General features: G+C 29.6%; 1 protein-coding gene across 1 annotated transcript in view; it reads left to right on the forward strand.

Moving 5' to 3' along the window:
- Window positions 1-7,634: 7,634 nt before the first annotated feature.
- LOC129976267 (1-acyl-sn-glycerol-3-phosphate acyltransferase epsilon-like) overlaps window positions 7,635-21,901 on the forward strand; it is a 50,356-nt gene continuing 36,089 nt past the window's right edge. Inside the window, exon 1 of the mRNA XM_056089751.1 lies at window positions 7,635-7,720. The gene's annotated coding sequence lies outside the window, so the exon portion shown is untranslated. The remainder of the gene's footprint in view (window positions 7,721-21,901) is intronic.

Genomic DNA, 21,901 nt, shown 5'->3' on the forward strand with positions numbered 1-21,901 from the left:
AGATTTTATTTCTTGTATCAGCCTTGTTGGTGTGCAGTCTTTTCATCATATATTTTATTCTTTAAAGGTTAAAAATCAAACAAAAGAAAATCATTGACTATTTCACACATTGACTGTAAGCATCAATATTTGTAATTAAGGACACCAAAGAATTTTATAAGATATCTCTAAAGATGCGGACCTTTAGAGTTTTTCCAGAAATCCTGCTTGTAAGTGCTTGAAGGTATTGATATGTCCACACTTTCACTATTTGCTACATTATAATGAAATGGGTTTAATCTTCTTTCTTCGTGTAAAATCTCCCACATGAGTGAATGTTTTAGAGCAAGGTTATATTTAATGACTTTGCTTGAAATAATGCAAGGATGCTGCAGCTTTCTTTGAGTTATCAAAAAATTAAATGAAAATTCACTAAAATAAAAGATGATCATTGACTGGAGGGAGGAGGGATTTTCTTCCTTGGGGCATTAAATCATCTTTTTCCTGAGATATTTAAAGGATATTTTAAAAATACCGATTGCAAGATGGACCAGAGTAGAATTGAAATAATGCAGGATTCAGGTAGTTTAAAGCCATATTTAAATTTTTGGAAAACAAAAACCATCAACAAATGTAAATAGATATTTACAACTGTTAATAATTTTAGTAAAAATATTTAAAAAATATATATATATATTCAATTAACAATACTTAATTTATAAGTAAATTCCTTTTAACATTTATTAACAGAATATTTCCTTTCAAGCCTAATATAGAAATCTCATAATTTATAAGTCTGTTTTAACTCGCATTTAAAAAAAAAACATATCAAAAAGAAAACGACATGGAAATTTGTTTTAATTTTTGCTTTATACTTAAAGTTGATAGATTATATATTGAAGGATATCGAGATAAGTCTGTAGTTTATAATGGTTTAATGATTGTCATCTGATTGTATGAAATGATTGTTTTACTGGTAGCTTTGCTATCTATGCTTACTTTAAAATAAAGAAATTTGAATGGATGCACTTGTATCTATCTGGAGTATTATTCAGCCAGTAATCTATTCTTATGTTTGTATTGTTCTATATAAAAGAATCGAATCATTAATAATCTGTATCTAAGCAAACTTAATTTATGCTGCACTATATTTTATTCAGAAATAGGATAAAATTTAGAAATAATGAAAATTATTTTAATAACGATGACAATCAATTTTAGGTTGTTATGGTGAATTTTAATAATATGAAGTTACGATAGGTGGATATATGGTATGCAAGTCATAGAATTTTAAACTCGAAACGATAGCGATATTTTTAATGGTCGTAGTGCAAAAATATAAAAGAGGAAGGGGGGATGCAAGCATTGCATTATAGTGTTTATAATCGTTTATTCCAGGAATTTCCTTATACAATAGTAGATTTGCAAATAAATGGACTGAAACACAAACAGGAGACCAATAAAAAGACTTTCTCATAATTTTATACATGAAGAACTTCAAAAGAAGCAGGCGATCACACATTCTTTTTGAATTAGAGATCATGTTCGAAAGGACTTGAATTGATAGGAAGTTCAAATCAAGAAGTATCAGTTCAAAATCTGCCTCTTTTTATGAATCGTTTTAATAAACCTAGATTAAATATTGAGTATTAGCTGTCTTTGATTACCAGCTGTGAGGAATAGTGGTTAAGTTTATTTTCAGTTGAATTTTTTTCACATAACTTGATGACACCTCCAAGAAAATATTTGTAGAGCATAGAAACAATGACAATCATTAAAATTGTATTATTATGGTAACATTGTGCTTATTCTTTTCATTGTATATGTGTCATCCAGTTAGATTCATGATAACATAATCCTGCTAAAAATGTAACTTCAGGGCAATCTATGATCGAATTCTCACAGTACTATGAATTCATTTTCTTGTACATCATGCAAATTACACATATATTAAACGGAATTCTTCTTTAGTTTTTAACATTGGAAGGTGATCATGAGATTAAGTATATAGCTGCGACGTATATGCGAAAATGTTTTAAGAGACCACTTCCGCTGGTTTAAATATTGAGAGTGTAAATTTTATTTTCGCACAACAATATTTTCGTAAGTTATCTCTAAAAAACTTCAAAATTCAGCTTAATTTTTAATTAATTAAAATTTCTTAAAAACTGTTAACAGGATTTATCTTATTGCCAGTCTTTTTCATCTTACAGTTGCCAGAATTTCAATGGCATATGTTTAAATTTATAATAAAATGTCGCTGAAGAAAACGAATATTTCTGATGAAGTATTTGTGACATGTAAAAATTACATAATCTGGAACTTCCGTTTTACACCGAATGAGGCAAATATAGTTTAATAGTAGTAATCTTTGTCACTGGCAAAGCCTGTATGATCCGGCAGCATAAGCCTAAAAACATTCTTCGACTTTTCTTCCTTGTTTAAACACGATTAGCTGAAAGTAATATTTCAGGATCCAAGTTTTCCAGATTCTTTGATATTACAGATTATCCGTTCTAATACTAAAAGTTTTTTTTTTCTTCTTCTTCTTTTTGAAAACGATAGAACAAATAGCAAACAGTTACAAACGACAGACGATAATTTCGTAATAAATATTTACAATAAAAAAAAAGAAGAAAAAAAAACGAAATTTTAAGAAAAGAAATCCAAAGTATTTTCTTACATTAAAATTTGAATAAACATTCATGAAATAATAATTGACCATTCACAATAATTAGCTTTGAAACCAAATATTTGCAAATAATATGTATTCAGGTCGGACTGAAATAAAATAAATCATTAGTAGGGAATTGCAGGTAAAAGAAATTTTATTTCATAAGTGGTAGATCGTGGCTTCGAGATTCGATTCCTCTAGAAATCCGTAATAAATGGCGACTGAATTTGTAGCAGGCGAAACACCTACCAACTGGAGTGAAGTCAAAAGTGTGGAAAGGAAGAACAGGAAATGTATCTTGTAAATCTGGTAAGTGTTTTCTACTTTTGACCACAGTTCAAAATTATGAGGTTCCTTCCCAAATAGCTCAAGAGTAACTTTAAAACGAGATGTTACTCAAACTAAATTAGTAGTATTGGCTGAAAATGTAACATGATTTGGCTCTCCAAATCACTGATTTCGATACTAAAATTGTATAGTTATGATTAATGTATTATCATAATTCCGAGTAATGAAAAAAATTATGTGATTGTATGCCAGAGTCGGATTATCAAACAGCGAGGTAAGCAACTGTCTAAGGGACCCCGAAATTTCTATATATTTTTCTGCAATATTTTATGATTATATCAATTTTATGCTGTCATTCAATTTCTTTGAATATATATATATATATATATATATATATATATATATATATATATATATATATATATATATATATATATATATATATGTAACGATATTTTAAACTCTTAATTTTACCAAATTAATTTCCAAAACTTTATCTTAATTTAGCCCTCTTCTCTTATTTCCTGATCTCATCCCACGTATGAAGCTGCGTAAAAATTACTGCGCAATCAATTCTACGTATCAAGTGAAAATGTTCCGTCCGTTGCCCTTGTCCTAAGTCAACACATGTTTTCAATTGACACATGGCCGGAAATCCTATGTTATATAAGACTAGTGATCATTTGTTTCGCTCTCTTTTCTTACTTCTGCTTTTGTGCCGCACTGCGCCTTCTTGTAAATATATCATGCCTGTCTCCCGAGAGAGAATAAAACGAAATTAAAAATACAAAGTCTCTTTACTGCTTGTCAAACCTGCATTCTGCTTCAAACAATATATATATATTAAATAAAACCGTCAATTATATAATTAAATAGTATTTAAATTGTACTTAAAAGTGTTTACAATTTTGTTTTAAGTTTGTGTCTTGATTTTTTTTATTTAAGATATACTGAAACAGCTTTCCTTAAAAGGCCCTGTATTAAATGTCTTGTCAGATTATCAGAATTAGCTACATAAAGCTGCTTATACAAATAATTAAAATCAATAAAAAATATCTGTTGTAGGCAGTTAAATATTGAAAAAAAGAGGTCCCCGGGGCTTGCTTTAGGTAAGGATTCCTAAAGGGCATAGTCTGATTCGCTTACCTGCATTATAAGGCTGCGAAGGTCTAATAGTAAAGTCTAGGCTTCGGTGCCCGAGAGCTCCAGATTCAAAACCCAATTCCATTAAATATCTTCCGTGTGTGTGAAGCTTTAGCATGTTAAATCTGATGTCGTGGTTCAATCGTCTTCTTACTGGTGTGATGCAAAAATTTAACGGGAAAGAGGCAACCCAGGTGTCGTTCCCGTTATCTAATCAAAGTTAAAAATTACGGAATCAATATCAAATTAGTCCTTGTGTTTCTTTCTATACTGGACGTTAATATAAGTAGATTAAACACGCATTCCAACTGGTAAGGGAATTCTTCTCATTTATGACACGTTCACAGAATTGGGCTGAACTATTTCATCCAAAATCGATCCAAGCAGAATAAATGAACTAGACCTTTTACCTAACCCATTGATAAAAATTTCATTTTCACTTTGGGTGGACTTTCAGTATGCGAAGATTGATTATCCTTACTATCTAATTAACGACAAAAGAAGATATTATAAGAAATTATAAGAGCACTACGTTAAGAATAACTTTAACAAAAATGAATCAGATTAGTTGAATTATTTCTTTAATAATACATGGATATATCGATTTATTCCTCTGCAAAACTTCTTGGCTCTTTGTTGTATTAGACGTTTGAATAATAAATAGTTAAAATGATTAATCACAGACTAGCTTATAAGATCATTCAACTTAATGATTTTCATTGTTTAGCAGTGCTTATAAGCATAAATTGCATCATATGCATAAAGGGAAAATAAATCGTTTAAAATCTATACTTATAATAAAGCTCAATGTGTGTGTGTGTTGGCGCTCTACAGGTCAGACCGTTTGACATACAGCTACCAAATTTGGTACATGTATACCTTGGAGGTTGGGAATGTGCACCTGGGGTTTCTTTTTTCGAATTTTTAATTAGAATCTTAATTATTAATTAAAAACTAACTTTCCCGCCAAAAAAAATCTTCCATTATCCCCAGCGCCAAACGAGAAAGGCTTCAGTTTTTTTTTCTCCCAACAGTAATGAGGCTAGGGTTAAAATTTTTCGGCGGATTATTTCAATCGGTTCTGTTTATTTTCTTAATGTTTGATGCATTTAAAATTAAACATTGTTAATGAATCAATCTTTCAGATTCATTCTGAAGTACTTTTGAATTAAAATAAAACAGAATAAAGGAAATTAAAAATTTCTAATCCGCATAGCGTTACCCCAAATGGAGTAGAAAAAATCACGTATTTGCGTTACGTAACCGGCGAAGAAAATTCACGCATGCGCATTCTGTTCTGATTGTTGCCATGACAACGTTATCAATGGATGATTTAAATTATTTTTGGGTTAGTTGCATGCTTTTGTAAGTAAATTGTATTTATGTTAGTTATATATTTTTTGTATATGCTTATAGTTTTAAGTACATCGTTTTTAAGTAGTTTTTTAAAACCTGTTTTCAACCGTTTATTTTAAACGATTCGTTTTATTTTCTTAGTGTTTGATGCATTTAAATTTAAACATTGTTAATTAATCGATCTGCTCATAATGAATCTAAGAAAATTTTGTTGACCAACTCTTGAGATATTACATAAATTAAAAAAGATATTCTTTAGTGCCCATAAAGTTTAAACGCTGAGTGACTCTATTTTCAGTAATTAGATTATAAAAAAATGCTTTGTTTCAGTAAAAAATATTATTATATTAATTGAAGATAAATTCTTTCCACTTTAATTTAAAGCATAAATTCTACCGTTTTCAACCGTTTATTTTAAACGATTCGTTTTATTTTCTTAGTGTTTGATGCATTTAAATTTAAACATTGTTAATTAATCGATCTGCTCATAATGAATCTAAGAAAATTTTGTTGACCAACTCTTGAGATATTACATAAATTTAAAAAGATATTCTTTAGTGCCCATAAAGTTTAAACTCTGAGTGACTCTATTTTCAGTAATCAGATTATAAAAAAAATGCTTTGTTTCAGTAAAAAATATTATTATATTATTTGAAGATAAATTCTTTCCACTTTAATTTAAAGCATAAATTCTACGGGTGCTAACAGAAAATGAGAGAGATACATATTACGTTATGACTGAAGGCTTTTATAATATTATGAATGAATTATATGATAATCAAAATTTGAAGTTTTAAAATATTTTGATGAAGAAGCTATTAAAGTAGAAATTGCATAAAATATTTAATTATTAAAATTTTAACGAACATTAAGATTGGCGAACCGGCTGGTCGCCAAAGGCGGCTAGTAAACAATAAAATAAGATCACTGGACGTAGAGTTATTAAAATTCGCTTGTAACTGGACAGCGGGAGCTCAAAAAGTCTTTTTCAATATTTTAGATTTTTAATAATGTAAGGTAATCAAAATTTTAATATTTTCCTGAATAATGTTGATGTATATTCAGCACAAAAATCATTTTCAAACTACTTTAAAACTTTGAGGGGGAAAAAAAAATTAGCCTGTCAAGCTATACTTGATTTATTTTTGTGCAATATTTCCACTACTTTTAGAAATTTCTCCCCAAAATTTAGCTATGTTTTAAAACAATGTTTTTCATTGTTTTAGTTCCTGGATTTATTCATACGCTTTAGAATGATGCATTTTTTTTTTTTTTTTTTTTTTTTTTTTTGCTTTATATCGATAATATTAAGGAAATTTTAAAAATAAAATTAATAAAAAACAGATAGATAGACCAAGTCTAACACATTAATAACTTACGATATTTCCCAATAAAAGATTGAATCAACTTTATTTATTTATTTATTTTACCCATTAGTGCCATGGTTCCCATTTGTGGATTTTGGAATTTTGGGTACACCACTCGGCGCCAAAAATATATTGCTTCTTTGCAACAAATGAATAAATTTGAAATTCACCTGCAAATTGAACTGAACGGAATTATCATATTTGAAGCATCATATTTTTGGTTTGTTTTTATATTATAATAAAAACCGTACATAATTATGTAATTAAAAGGTTATAGTAAAGATCTGCTACTTACTCAGTCTTTTGATTTTTGTCGATCCTTTTGTAATGATATCCTTTTTTAAAAATATCAAATATTTTCATATTATATATATATATATATAAACTTATCCGGCCAAAAAATTAAAAAGTATTGGCAGTTAATGGCTCAAACAATTTGCAATCTAGTGTATTAAGATCTTATTTTTTTCGTTTGTTCAAGCTAAATTAATTATAATACTATTCACAATAAATATACAAAAATAATCTTCTGAATATGATAAAAATCACCAGGATTAAATTTACTACGACTTGTAATCTTTATTGATTTCATTTTTACTTAACTAAATCCTTTATACATAATCATCATATTAAAATCAATAATTCATTTTTGATTATTTGTTATTGCATTAACATTTTGATTATACGATAAAGTTGTCGTAATATCCATGCTTTTCGCTTGGTCACACTTGCTTAAACATTTTTTTTTTCTTGAAAAGGGCAAGAAGATAAAAATCAGAATTTCAGTTATTCCATCTTGCTGCTGATTAGAAGATTTAAGATTTTCAATTTCCCTTTCCAGCCAGATTCTTTATTATTGTGAAGAAAGGATTAACTTCAACATGCTTGATATTATTCGGTTCCTCTTAGCATGGTAAGTTGAAGTTCTCATTAAAAATATTTCGATTAAACTGTGCCATACTTAATTTGCAGCTGAATGTACAGCATTTTATTGTTTGTCGCATTGACATTTAACTTTCAGTAATTCAAGCTCTGTGATGATCAAATTTATATTATTTATTTTACGAATTTCAAAGTCGCCTTTTTCTTTTTTCTTATGTCAATAAACAACATATGGACACAAAAACTCAAAAACTTAACAATGTTAATAAATGATTTTGTTACTAGAATTGTAAATTTGATTTAAATTTTAAACCAAATTTATCCATGAGTTGATTGTCCAATGTAGGTTTTTAGTAGGTAGACAAGGCGTAGAGTGGCTAGTTTGAGAGGAGGCTTTAACAGTTCTATTCAAAAAAAAAATGTAATTTCCTAGTTGCCAAATAAATAAATTTGTAAAAAAATACAAGTTCTAGGCATTATGAATTAACAATATTACTGCTTTATCAAATATAATTGGTAAGTTCTTATATACTTCATTACGTTTACTTTGTTATAAAGATATTTATAAATACCGAAAATTTGCTTCCTCAATATATAAACATGGATATCGGGCAGTCTGAAATCATAATAGATGAATAAAATTAGATGCATTTTCACAATTAATGAAATTAAAAAAAAATATAGTATAAAACATTAACATTTTCAAAACGATGTCTATTGAACTATGTGAAACAAATTGAACTGACCAGTTTATTAAATTAAAGATCTCATAATATGCATTGCCTAGGATTGTGAAATATCCCATTCTTCTACTGATCTGTTTCTTTATGCGTATGTGAAGGTGATTACTCAAAAAAGTTAGATAAATGCAGTTAGGCTCATGATTTTGCATCCAAATACAAATGTATGTCAAATTTTAGACCCAATTTATTAAGGTGATCCAATGCATACATGTTTCTCTTTACTGTACTATGAAGCTAAACATATAATGCTCCGTATTGTGTAAGTCTGCGAGAATGTCGAAAGAAGAATGTTCTCGAGTTCCGTTTAAAATATTTCATTCAGAAGTTCTAGGTTTTGTTATAGACAGAAAGGTTTCTAAATAACTATCCGGAATAAATTCGTGCAATAGATTATTATTGTTGTTGTTGTTGACGCCTTCTTGCTTATTAGTTTTGACTGCCGAAAACAATTGGAACTTTGTAATGGTTCCAATAGTATTGTAATTGTGAGAATGTAAATGTAAACGGTAAAAGTGTTGAAGACAGAATATTGGAAGATGTATATTTAGCGAGTTCGCAAATTGTACAGACTGTCTATGACAAAGGATACCGACGTACTCTGATTGGTTTAAGCCTTGGCATCTTTTTGGTAATGTTTTGCACTCATAATAGTGTAGTTTTCGCTTATTTGGCTCAAACCTTGTACCTTTCATTAGTTTTATGGAAGATACGAGTGAATATCAACAGGATCTAATTTTTATTAATATAATTGTTTTCTCTAAATATTACTAGTAATACTACTACTACTAATTATTATTAATAATAATAAATATTACTAATAATATTAGTAATACAAGGAAGTAATGTTGTTTATGCACAGAAGTATAAAAACTATATGAAAGTAATTACTCAACATATGATGATAAATAATTCTTATTTTTCTATGATTTTCGTGCCTTTATTAGATAATTTATGCAGTCATCGAAACTTGTTGCTGAACGTTTTTTACTTTCCCATCAATTACATATGGGGAGATGATTACTTAATGCCCAAAACGTATAAATATGTAAGCATTAACGGAATATGTGATTTCGTAGCTAATTTTTTTAGTTACATCATAATAATATTAAGAAGAAACACACACAAAAAATATTTTTAATAATTTGTCATTTTTATATTCCCTGAATTTAGGTTTCAGGATTTGATCTTTTCTGATATATATGTGTTCCAGATTAATATTACATGTAAACGGTAAATAATAGGGGGGGATAAATTTACATATTACATTTATTTTTATAAAAATATATTTCGGTATGGCATCTTTTTGGCAAAACATTGCCAAAAAGATGCCAAGGCTTAAACCAATCAGAGCACGTCGGTATCCTTTGTCATAGTCTTAATCTGTACAATTTGCGAACTCGCGTATATTTGTGGTACAACAACAAATCAAATAATATTCATTTGCATAATGGATGCGGTAAGTAAATTTTCAATAGATTTCATACCACACGTTCCAAACTCTGTCGGATTCTTTTTTTTTTTTAATGAAGCTTCCAAGATGTTTGTATAAAATTGAAATTCTTGTGTTGTTTTGGATTGATAGGGGATACTTGTATATTAGTATATTTAGAATCTTATTAAAACAATTTGGATTCCTGCAGAAGGCTTTAATAATCACTAGGTTTTGACAAACTTGTGGCAATTATTTTCACTACGATCTCAACAGATAACTTCTTTTTTTTCCCATCATAATAATGAAAATAAAAATAGTAAACTTTCCTTCCAAAAAAATAGTTGTAGTTTCATCAAGTAAACAAAACAAAATATTTATTTTATGTTTTGTTTTTGCAACAGGAGAACAAATAATATTAAACTTAACAAAACTGTAAAGCAAAATGAAATTGAGATAATTTAATAGTATGAACTTACTGTTTTTCTTTGGTGTATGAAGGCTCCCATAATTTTTGTTTGAGTGGTTAAACATTGCTTTAACACCACTCTTACTACTTAAATATCAACACTATATAACTACTTAAATATCAACACTAACTAACACTTCTGGCATTTAGGTGCAACTTATGCATACCAGGCCATTTTGAAATTTTCAAAATATTTTGGTACGTGTGTGTATGTTTGAAGCTAAAAAATTATCATTAAAGATCGTCATTTTATACATAGAAGAAAAAGTTCATCCAGAATAATTATATAAGAATAGATTCTTTTTCTTTAGTTTAAATTATTTGAGATTAAAAGATCTATTTAAATTATTTTATAAAATGTATATATATTTTATCCAAGAATCCTGAAGAATAGATTTTAAAAGTCCATTAAATTTTCTTATATAATGGCATTAAATAATATTTCTTCATTTTTCAAGAATAATCTTAGAAAGCTTATTTCTTTCTAAGCTGAATATTTTGGATCAACTCATTTCTATTTAACTGAATATTTTAGATCAGATTAAGTTTGATCTAATGGATCACTTTCCTTTTAATGGAATGAATCAGTCCCGATAATGGTTTTTCGGTGTATTAATATTGGATGAGGCAGCAACAATTTCGTTCAATGCTCTTGTCTAGAATTATTAAAGCCGCTTCTCAAATGAGAGATTGTGAAGAAAACTTGACTGAAAGTTTTTATATTCCTATTATAAAGTTGTGTTGGGGTTTTAAAAAATGTGGAATTATCAATTAATTAATCGGAAATAAAGACAGAGTGCATTATTTAAATGTGTCAGGAAATAATTTTTATCGTATCATTCCAGGGAATTATTCGTTAAGTCCTCAATAGTTAGAATAACTGCTTTTAAAAAGTAATAGATTTCGTAGCTTTATTAGAGCGAATAAATTTTTGCAGCCTCATTTCCCAATAAAAAACACAAAACTAAGCATGCATGCTTGTTGAATAATAAATGAATCATCAATCTACAATAAATAACTAATGGAAATGATATCCCCAAAGCTTTCTCGTATACTTTCTAATAAAAATGCTATCCTTTCTCCGACTTTACCCCGCATAAAATTGTGGATTTTGTTCTAAGTCATGAATACCACGATTGTTCAGATTTTTAATTTTTCAGAATCCCATGGTTTTGCGCTTTCTAATATAGTGAAAGAAATCTAGTATGCATTGTGATAATTTTTTTGCAATCTGATTGAAATCAGAATTTAACACAAAACTGCTATTTTAATAATGAAATAATACACCGTCATTCATTTATTTAAGCGATTGCGTTTTTGAAAGCCCACGTATACACATATGCGAAATTATAGATGACAGTCAACCCCAAGAAGAATTTGGTTTCAACTTTCATACAGATATACAATATAGATACTGAATATGTGTACCAAATTTCATTCATCTACCTCTTCACGTTTTCTAATTATCAAATACACATATTCTCAAACAGATAGGTTGACTTCACTTCTAATGAACGGATATCATACAAAATCCGATAGAAGTCTGTAAACTTAGTGTAAACACCACTTACCACATTCCATCTTTCCCAGACTTTTCAAAGGGGCCGCGGTGGTCTGGTGGTAAGGTCTGGGCTGAGCCGAGGGTTTCAGGTTCGAGACCCGATTCCACCGAAGAACCGTCGTGTAAGGGGGTCTGTTGCACGTTAAATATGTCAGGGCCAAACTCTCCCCCCCTGTGGTGTGGTGTGGTGTGGAGAGAGGGGTGCCAGCTCGGGTGTCGTCCTCGTCAATCTGACCGCGATTCAAAATACGAGGTTCGTCCCCAAATAGCCCTAGTGTTGCTTTAAAATAGGACGTTAATATAAGTAAACTAAACTAAAACTAAATCCAGACTTTTCAAAGCGTTTTTGTATTACAGTGTTCGCAAACATAAATCTGAAAATGTGTTTTTCAGATTCAGGGAGAAAACGTGAAGATAAACGAGATGATAAATTTCGAGTTCAAATTTTAAAAATATTTTATACATTTTGAATGCGAAAAAGTAAAAAAAGGGATGGGCACAGGAAGGAATTTGCATAGAGAATCATTTTGTTGCTTGTAACATAATTATTGGTGAAACGCGGTGAAGATGAGAGATTTTGGATAAGATAGAAATCATTCTTTTTTTTATGTCAAAGAATAGCATAATATTGTCTTTGGGATAAGAATTATGGTACAAAATATTCATGAAAAGCGAAAATTGTTTTAAATTATTTACGAACTCTTATAATTTAGTGTCTTTTTCCCACATTTTTTTTATTTATAATTGACATTAAATTTAATTTAAAGTAAAATTTCATTAAAATTTTAATTAATATTAAGTATTTATTTTCTGCTAATTAAAGTAGCTACTTTACTGTTTTCCGATTATATTTTAATTTAAGCTGAGATTTAATGCGTATCAATAATTTTAAGCATAAAAAAATTGGTCAAAATATTTTTTAAAAATCTGTAAAATTTTTGCTATTGAAGTCTGCTTTAAATGAATTTATTTAGTAACACTTTTTTTAAGCAACATACTCATTAGAGTTTTTAAAAATCTTCATGAGGATATTTTGATAAAATATAAATCGTCAAATAACAAATTTAATTTGAATATCTTTGATAGCTACTAATTATACGCAGTTTTAAGACAAGGGACTACCTTAACTATTGTTTCGCCATAATTGTTTTTCCATAAAATTACATTGAGCATTTTTTTTAAAAAAATTAAATGTTGCATTCTAAAATAAGGTGGATTAATTGTTTCAGTATTTCATAGTGTAAACTAAGAGTTCTTAAATACGGTTCTGAAAATGAATTTTATGAAATCGAAATTCATAAAATAAAGTTATTTCACACTATATAGAAATTTTTAAAATGAATGAACTCAAATAGAGATGTAAACATTTTTAAAATCAAAGAACTCGCCTAGAAAACAATTAACTTGAAATTTGTTTTAACTAATTTCAATTTCAATTCATTTTGTACCATTCATTTTTTGTGCGTATTTTTTTTTCTTCTGTGAAGCACGTAATGAGAAATAATTATAATAAAAATTCAAAAAACAAAATTCCACTAAAAATTTAAATTATCTTCTATTTCTTTAAGGATTTTTCAACTTTCATAATTTTTAATCATTTGGAAGGATCTTATGAAGCAATTCGAGCAAGAATTTATAAATGCAAATCATTTATCTGCTGTATATCCGTCACACTATTTTATTTTTTTATGAAGAGTTTTAAATGAAAGCGGTTTTGAAAGAATTTTTTCTGATAGTATCAAAGAATTCCTGTAAAGCATTTGCCGTATAGATTTGCTAATGGCTGCGTAAATCTTTACTTTTTCGTATACTAAATATACATAAAACACTGTAATAGCAACAACAACAACAACAAAAAAATCAACCTCGGGATTTTAAAAAAAATTTTAGATTTCAGATCTTTCCGATTCCGAAAAACACATTTTTGGACTAATATATGCTTGTTGAAATGTTAATACAAAAACGCATTGATCTAGAACAGGGGTCGGCATCGGCAACCTCCGGCTATTTTGATGTAAAGTTGCGACTCTCCAGTCCCATACGAAAAATTATTAATTTATTACCAAAACCCTTAAAAAATTAGAAAATATATTTTTAAGTACCTAATCTCTCAACAACTTCTATTAACATAATCGTTAGTTACAAATCGCTACTTCTTTTACTTCTTTTTGTTGAAGACATGCAGAGAGGTAAATTACTTCATTTTAAAAATCTGAAGCAATATCGCGATCGAGCAATATCGAGACCAATGCAACTACTGACACGAATTACTTTAGCATGACTTTAAAAAAACATGAAGGATCGATTCGCTGAGAGATTCGAGCAATTCAAAACAAACAAAAGTACTCTCGCGTTCATAGTAAATCCTCTCAACACAAATACAAATGAGATCAACATTGAACCATCCGGAATGGATGCTGGATCGTTTCAAATGCTAGATTTTAAAACCAAAGACTTGTGGAGTGGCAAGTTCACAGAATTCAAGAGCAAGTTGGAGGTCCAGAAATGTATGCACATCGCACAGTACAAGTGGACAGCTCTAAAAGAAATTCCGCTAATTGAAGTTCTCATATTCGACGCATGGAATAAATAGTCTTCCAGAATGCTACAGTGAGGTGAAGAAGTTGGCATATGGAGTGCTGACGATTTTCGAGTTGACATATTCGTGTGAGCACGCGTTCTTTTGCATGAATATAATAAGTAAATTTAGAAGTCAACTAACAAATAAAAATCTAGAGTCGTCCTTGAAACTTAAAACAAAAAGCTATAAGCCTGATTTAATCAAACTTTCAAAAGGCATGCAAAGCCAATGCTTCCATTGATGTAACTATCTATATTTATATTTTTATATGAATTAAGATTATTCCGTATTTAAAGCCGTTTATTTTAAATAAAAAAATCAAATATATATAAGCAAATACTATAATATTAAATCGAAAATTTTTAGTGGCTCTTTAAAAACTGGAAATTTTTGTAAATGGTTGCTTTTGGCTCTTTCCGTTTCAATAGGTTGCCGACCCCTGATCTAGAACAATGACATTTGATATGCAGTCTTATCACGTAATCGAGGGATTCTATCCGTATGTATGTGGATATGGTAATTCCAAAATATAAAGAGATGCACAAATGAAATTTATCATTATCAGTATACATGTGTATTAAATTTTGAACCAGATCTATCAGAAAGAAAGGGGCATTTGTTTGACTTTATATTCGCGTGTACTAAAACAAGGTATCTCAAATGAAATGATTTATTAAATAAAAATATACGTTTATGTAGACAAAATCTGGATTCAATCGATGGGAAGGAAAGTGTAGAAAATGCATAATAAATTTCCTTTATTACATTACAAAGTACAAAACCCGTCATATAAAATATGATGACGTTACATACAGTCGCTTCAAGGCATACTCGGACATCAAAGAAAAAATACTAATACAATCAAAATTTCTAAACTAAAAATGATAAGAAACATAGTTAAATGAATTTTCAATAGTATATTTATTGCAATTATAAATACAAATAACAAAAATTATTAATTAATTCATTTTAACCAGAAATAATGGCAGAAAACAAAACAAAACAAAAAATAATGCACCACCCAAACTCGGAAGGATAAGAAGATTTTGAAAACTAGTTAATATTTCAAATGAATTATTATTTTGTATGCAAGTCCTTGTTTTTTATAACCATTTTAAGGCATAGATTACACAAATATTACACAAAAATTAAGTTCAATATTTTCTTATTCTTGCAACAATACTCTTTTCAATTCAACTTTACAGGAAATGGCGGGGTTCCGAACTTTTTCCTTGAGGTCTTCCAATAAATTTTCGATAGAATTTATATTAGGGCTTTGGGGTGGAGTATCCATAAGGTGAGGACAATTATATAAAAGCCAGGCAAGCACTCGATAAGCTTTATGATTCCGGATCATTGTCCTGATAAAATCGCCAGTTGTTGATAAGAGAAAGTTTCAGTACACATTATTAAATTTTTCTTTAAAATGTCGAGGTATACATTTTGATCCATTCTCCCTTCAGTTAAAATGCAGGGTTCCTGGGCTAGTAACTGAAAACGAGCCTCTGGTCATTACTGATCCACCAACACGCTTTCAATTTTTTGTGTGCAAAATTCCTCTTTCGATTTTCTCCAGACGTAAGGCATGCCATCGGATCCGAAAATGTCGAATTTGCTCTCATCAGTAAATAAGATATTTTTCAATTAAAAAAAAAATCCTTGTTAGTATGTTCCTTGCGAATTTAAGTCTTAGTATGATTTTGCTATCTTATGAATGGCTTTTGTCTGGCTTTTCATCCATTAAGATGTGCGTTATGGAGCACATTTTATTGTTGACAGTAAATTTTTTTACTAATTTCTTTTTAGCAATAATAGATAGATTTGGTGTCTCTAAGGAACAGATTTGCTTATACTTTTCTGATTAAATATCGATTATTTGTTCCTTTGAAAATCTTATTGTGGGTTGTCTTAATCTAATTTCCCACCTGATTATTGGTTTTGAAGCATTTTATGATATTATTAACAACTGAATGACTTCCGTCTGTGATATTTCTGGCACATAGTTTTCATTTTCAGCATGCTTAATAACCAATTTTCTTAACTCAATGCGCTTTTGGCTCTTTTGCCTTGATATTTTAATTAAATTAATATTTAATTCCACAGTAAATGAAAATAACCCAATTAAGAAATTCCCCTGAACAATTATGATGTTAACCATAAAGATGGCAATAATTTTTACCCAGCATTGCAATTATTTGGTGCTCATTTGTGAGATGTCAGAGTTTGGCTTGCGGACTCTTTTTCACAAACTTTAATTTTATGTCTAAATTTTCAATTATAATTTATGAATTGGCGCTATTTGGTTTTGCTCTTAGCTGTACAATAAATTCACTGTTAAAAAAACCTTTTCACATTTTTTTCTAAATCCTTTTAGTTAAAATATTTTGGCAGAGCAAGTTTTTTTCTTATGGTGTCCGAGTTTGTCTATTAACGACTGTATATGTTTTTCGTTAAATCGTGGAGCAGGTTCTAATACTTGTGGACTACTGCGACCTTCGAGAGTTTACCACTTCATTCCGTACTTTGTCTAACCCCCGCTATACATTAGCAGTCTGGTAGTTGACTCACCATTTCAGACCTAAGAGATCGAAGTCAGATTTCATTTAAAAATCTACTGTATATATATATAGACTAGTGTTTATTAAATTCGATGGACTCAAACGCTGTCCTTGTTATCTTCAAGTTTGGAGTGGATATGCCAAGCAAGTATTTTTTCCATCATTTAACTGCAATTCGAAACTCCAAAGAATCCATCAACTCTCCTCCATCATCTGATAAGTCAGAGATATATTTTATACGACGTATGAAATTCATATAACATCGAATCCCATGATGAAAGTAGAATCACTTGTCATCTGAAGTCCAGCTGTATGTTGGCTTTTGTTGCGCTGTGTCTTGTTCATTATTAGTATTAATGTAATCGTTTGGTATTAATGTAATATATAGAGAGAGTATTAATGTAAAATGTGCCAACATTCAGTTGGTACGGAGGAGTTTGCGAGTATCTCTTAAACTTGAGTTAAGTTTAGTTGTATGTTCCCTTTTGAAATAATATAAGGGCTATTATCAAGCACGTCGTAATTTTGAGTCGTGTTTAGATGTCATCTTCATCGTCTGATAAGTATTTATGAGGTGGTTGACTGTAGTAAGTCTCCGCTTCGGTACAAGGGAGCTCCAGGTTCTTGACTCAGTTTCACGGAAGAACAAATGCGTAAGTGGATCTGGTACAAGTTAAATCCGCTGTTCTTCAATGCTCTTCCGCTGGTGTGGTGCAGAAGAAGTGGTGCAGTGTCAGCTCAGAAAGGAGGTCCGTCCCAAAATATCCCTAGCGTTACTTTAAAATGGTATGTTACTGTAACTAAACTGATAATTATAATTCAGTGAAGTTTCAGTTCAATTTTAATTAAATTATTGTTCAATTTATAATTGCTCATAAAAATCAAGCGTATGATTAGGTAAGTAAAGGAATTAAATCAAGCAGAGTATTTATCTGTAGTAAAAGTTACAAAAATGTTCAACTTAGTTTCAAATTACACAAATTGATCATATTAATTTTATAACTTAATCATGTATAATCTTTATTACCTTTTTTATTTGGTTTGGTTTGTTTACTGATATATTACAATAATAGCAGGTGAAAAATTTCATTCATTCAACCTTCCCCTCCCTAGTCTTACAATGATTTTCAAGGGGGAAAAAATAAGTCGTATCCACTGATAACTTATACCACCGTTCTCTTCATTTATTTTTTCCGATTTTTTTAATTAATATTTTACCTATTAAGTATGTCCTCTAATTATCTTAGCACAACCACTTACTAAGTAATCACATTGTCATGTCATTACTTTATTCACCCGTTATATCAGGTGGTTAAGAAACTTGAGTTCAAGAACTCCGTGATACTCCTCTCATATCGGTGAACTTATCCACTGTTGCATATTATGCATGAATTCAAGAAGACAACAGCAATACTATAAAAGATAAGTTGTGCGGTTATTCAGAAATCTGTAAGCATCTGCATTTAATCTAAATATCCAGTAAACATATCTGTTTTGATACTGGTCATTTAAAATTATGTGAATTATTTTTAGATATGTGTCAAATACTATTGAAATTTAGAATCCTTTTTGGAGCTGTTGGAGAAAGTGGATTGTTAAATGAGATTCGAATTTCTAATTCGAAATATTGTAACATAAAAATGTTGTGGGCTTGATCCATTTCTTTATTTTTAAAATCTGCTCTTAATTATACAACAGAGTTAATTTGGACATAAAAGCAACTAAACACTGAAAAGTATTAATGTAATATATACTTTAAAAATATAGTTAAAAATTTATTAAAACTAGAGAAAAAAATAGTATGAAAATAAAATTGGTATCACTGAAAAGTTTTATTGTAAAGTGACTTAAAAATTGTTTTCTGTGCTACAATATGCTTTGAAGTTACTGAGGAAAAACACTGATTGTGAATTAAAATTTTGAAAAAATCCTTTCTTAACTCCTTGACATACGAATTTATTTAATTTTCTAATTACATGACGCACCCTATTGGGACATTTATTGATATATTAAATCTTATAATAATATAAAGGACATTTTAGGTATTGAAACATTTCGTTTTTTTACATTTTTAATTGCTTAATATTTTCACATAATTGTTGATTTGTAATTTGAAATTTGATTCGATGCTCGAATCAATCTTGTCATTGGTAAGGTGTTATAAGTATCTGCTATGCGAAAAAATTTACTACTTACAAAATTTGGTATCTCAAAGTCTAACAATCTGCCTTGTAATGCCTTTTAAACGATTTTTAATTAAGCATGCCACATCATGCATAACGAATAGTTTAAACTGCAAATAATATGACAGCCGCTAAAATTATCATTTAAAAAAAAAATTGCAGTCCTTGCGAATTCAGCCTGCTATATTTAGACGCTGAATGTGCGTCTATTCGATTAGGGAAAAAAATTAAATACTGAAAAGTCAATGCATCTCATTTATTTGACTGCGTTGTAAAATATTTCAGGTTTTCGATCTTATTTCAATCTTATCACTTTGTAAGTTTACCATCTGATTTTTTGAACTGTTTACGTCTGTAAGTTGGCATTTTTGGGAGGTGCGCATGTTTCGAAATTATGTTTTGTTTTGAGATGGTGACTAAAAGAGAAATAATTAAGGCCATGGCATTATTTATTTTTCATGACCCTTAAGTAAGTTTTTACTACCAGATTTAAGGTATTTTAAAAAGACAGTATGGTAGATTCTTCAAGTTATTCAAATCAATTGCACTGTTTACAAAGGGCTATAACTTCTTTGTAAACAACGATAAAAGGACAAAGAAATCTAAACAGGAAAACAAAGGAAAGCTTAAATTTTTGTTTTTGCATTATATTAAGTACTCTGTCTTATTTGATTACATGGGAGCCGCGGTGGTCTGGTGGTAAGGTTCCGACTTCGGAACCGGAGGGTTTCAGGTCGATTCACCGAAATTCACCGAATTTCGATTCGATTGTCACCGAAGAGCCGTCGTGTAAGCGGGCTTGGTGCACTTTAAATCCGTCGGGGCCAAACATCCTCCAGCTGGTGTGGTGTGGAAGTTTGGAGAAGGGGTGTCAGCTCAGTTATCGTCCTCGTCATCTGACCGCGGGTGAAAATTACGAGATCCGTCCCTAGTGTTGCTTTAAAACAGGACGGTATTATAACTAACTTTATCACATGGGCAATATACGTACGTCTCTCCATTCCAGTACCAGTGACGCATTCATTTTCTATGGGTTCTTCAATTATTTCATTATAAAGCTAAGATGAGTGGCGTATTTTCACCTAAGCAGATGCCTAGGATTGCCATATTGAGAGGAAGTTGTAAGTAGATAGATTAAGAAACTTTATTATCCAAGTTGCCAAACAAATAAGTTTCGAAAGAATTAAAAAAAATCTATGAATGTAAAATATTAGGATAATGTTAACATGTAAGCAAGTGGTATTGGTCGGTTTTCTAATATGTTTTCTTACGTTCACTTAGATATCAGAATATTTATAAAATCTATTTCAGTAATACTTTACACAAAATTGGATGCTGGAGAATCTAGAGTTATAATAAAATTGCCGCTTTTGGCGATCAGGTGTTCCGCCGTGATTAATGATTGCTAAAAATTTCAATTAAATATTTTCTGCAACTTGCTTTTAATAGTTTTAAGCAAACTTCGGTTGCTAAAAATTTCAATTAAATATTTTCTGCAACTTGCTTTTAATAGTTTTAAGCAAACTTCGGTTGCTAAAAATTTCAATTAAAAATTTTCTGCAACTTGCTTTTAATAGTTTTAAGCAAACTTCGTTTATATTTCAAATTTAACAGACATATAACTCATACTGTTTTAAAAGCATCACGCCATTTTCTTCATCGGATTAAGCTTTCCTCTAATTTTCTGTCCATGTTCTTACACTTATTATTATCATTTCACATTCAAATTTATGGAAGCTGATAGAAAATTACAAAAATTCATGGTAAAATTGACAGAATATTGTAAGACTTCTCTAACAGTATTAGTTATATGACTATCAAAATTTGAAGCTTAAAAATATTTTGCTGAAGAATCTATTAAAAGCCCAAGTTACATAAAATATATAATTGGAAATTTTAACGAGCATTAATATTGGCGAACTGGTTGGTCGCCAAAGCGGTTAGTTGTTAGTATAGATTGATAAATAAAGGCTAGATAAGCAATAAAAATATATTAGTATAAAATAAATCATTAAAGTGTTATATATGTGCTGTGATATGGAACTAAAGTGATTATTTTGTTAAAAGAGGGGCCTTAAAATGTCCGTTATATTTATTAAAGGCTGCAAAATACCCGATTCTGCAACCAGTAAGGTAGATGCTGCAGCATAGCCTAATAAAATGAAACTTACCGAAGAAATTTCAGACTATTTTTAAAAAAAATAAGCATGTAAGGCTTGTGTGTAGCTATCGAACACGCATTAACGACTGCAAAGATATTTTAGACTGGCATGAAATGGACTACTGCACGCAATCATTATGCATTCTTCATTCTGCTTTTGCTTTCCAAAATAAGCCACATAAATAATTATTAAGAGCGGAAACAAAAGCATTAAACTTCCTTCTTTATAATTTTCAACATTTTTTTCTGTTTTTATTTCCACAAAAAAAGTTATAACCATTATCAGAATCGTATAATACGTCTAGTGAAATTGTACCGAATATCATTTTAATGCATGTAAAAATAATTATCATCAAAAACGCATGTAATCGATACTCTGAATAATAAAATGGGATTTAAAAAAAAATTGAATGTTGCTTATTTTCACCTTAACGACTGTGAAATTGATCATAGTTTATTATTAAGGACGTTATTGATATTATTCGGTAGATAAAGATCTTAAAATCTGTTAAAAATATTAATTCGGC

The sequence above is a fragment of the Argiope bruennichi genome, chromosome 1, assembly GCF_947563725.1.
Source record: "Argiope bruennichi chromosome 1, qqArgBrue1.1, whole genome shotgun sequence".
NCBI classification, from domain to species: domain Eukaryota; kingdom Metazoa; phylum Arthropoda; class Arachnida; order Araneae; family Araneidae; genus Argiope; species Argiope bruennichi.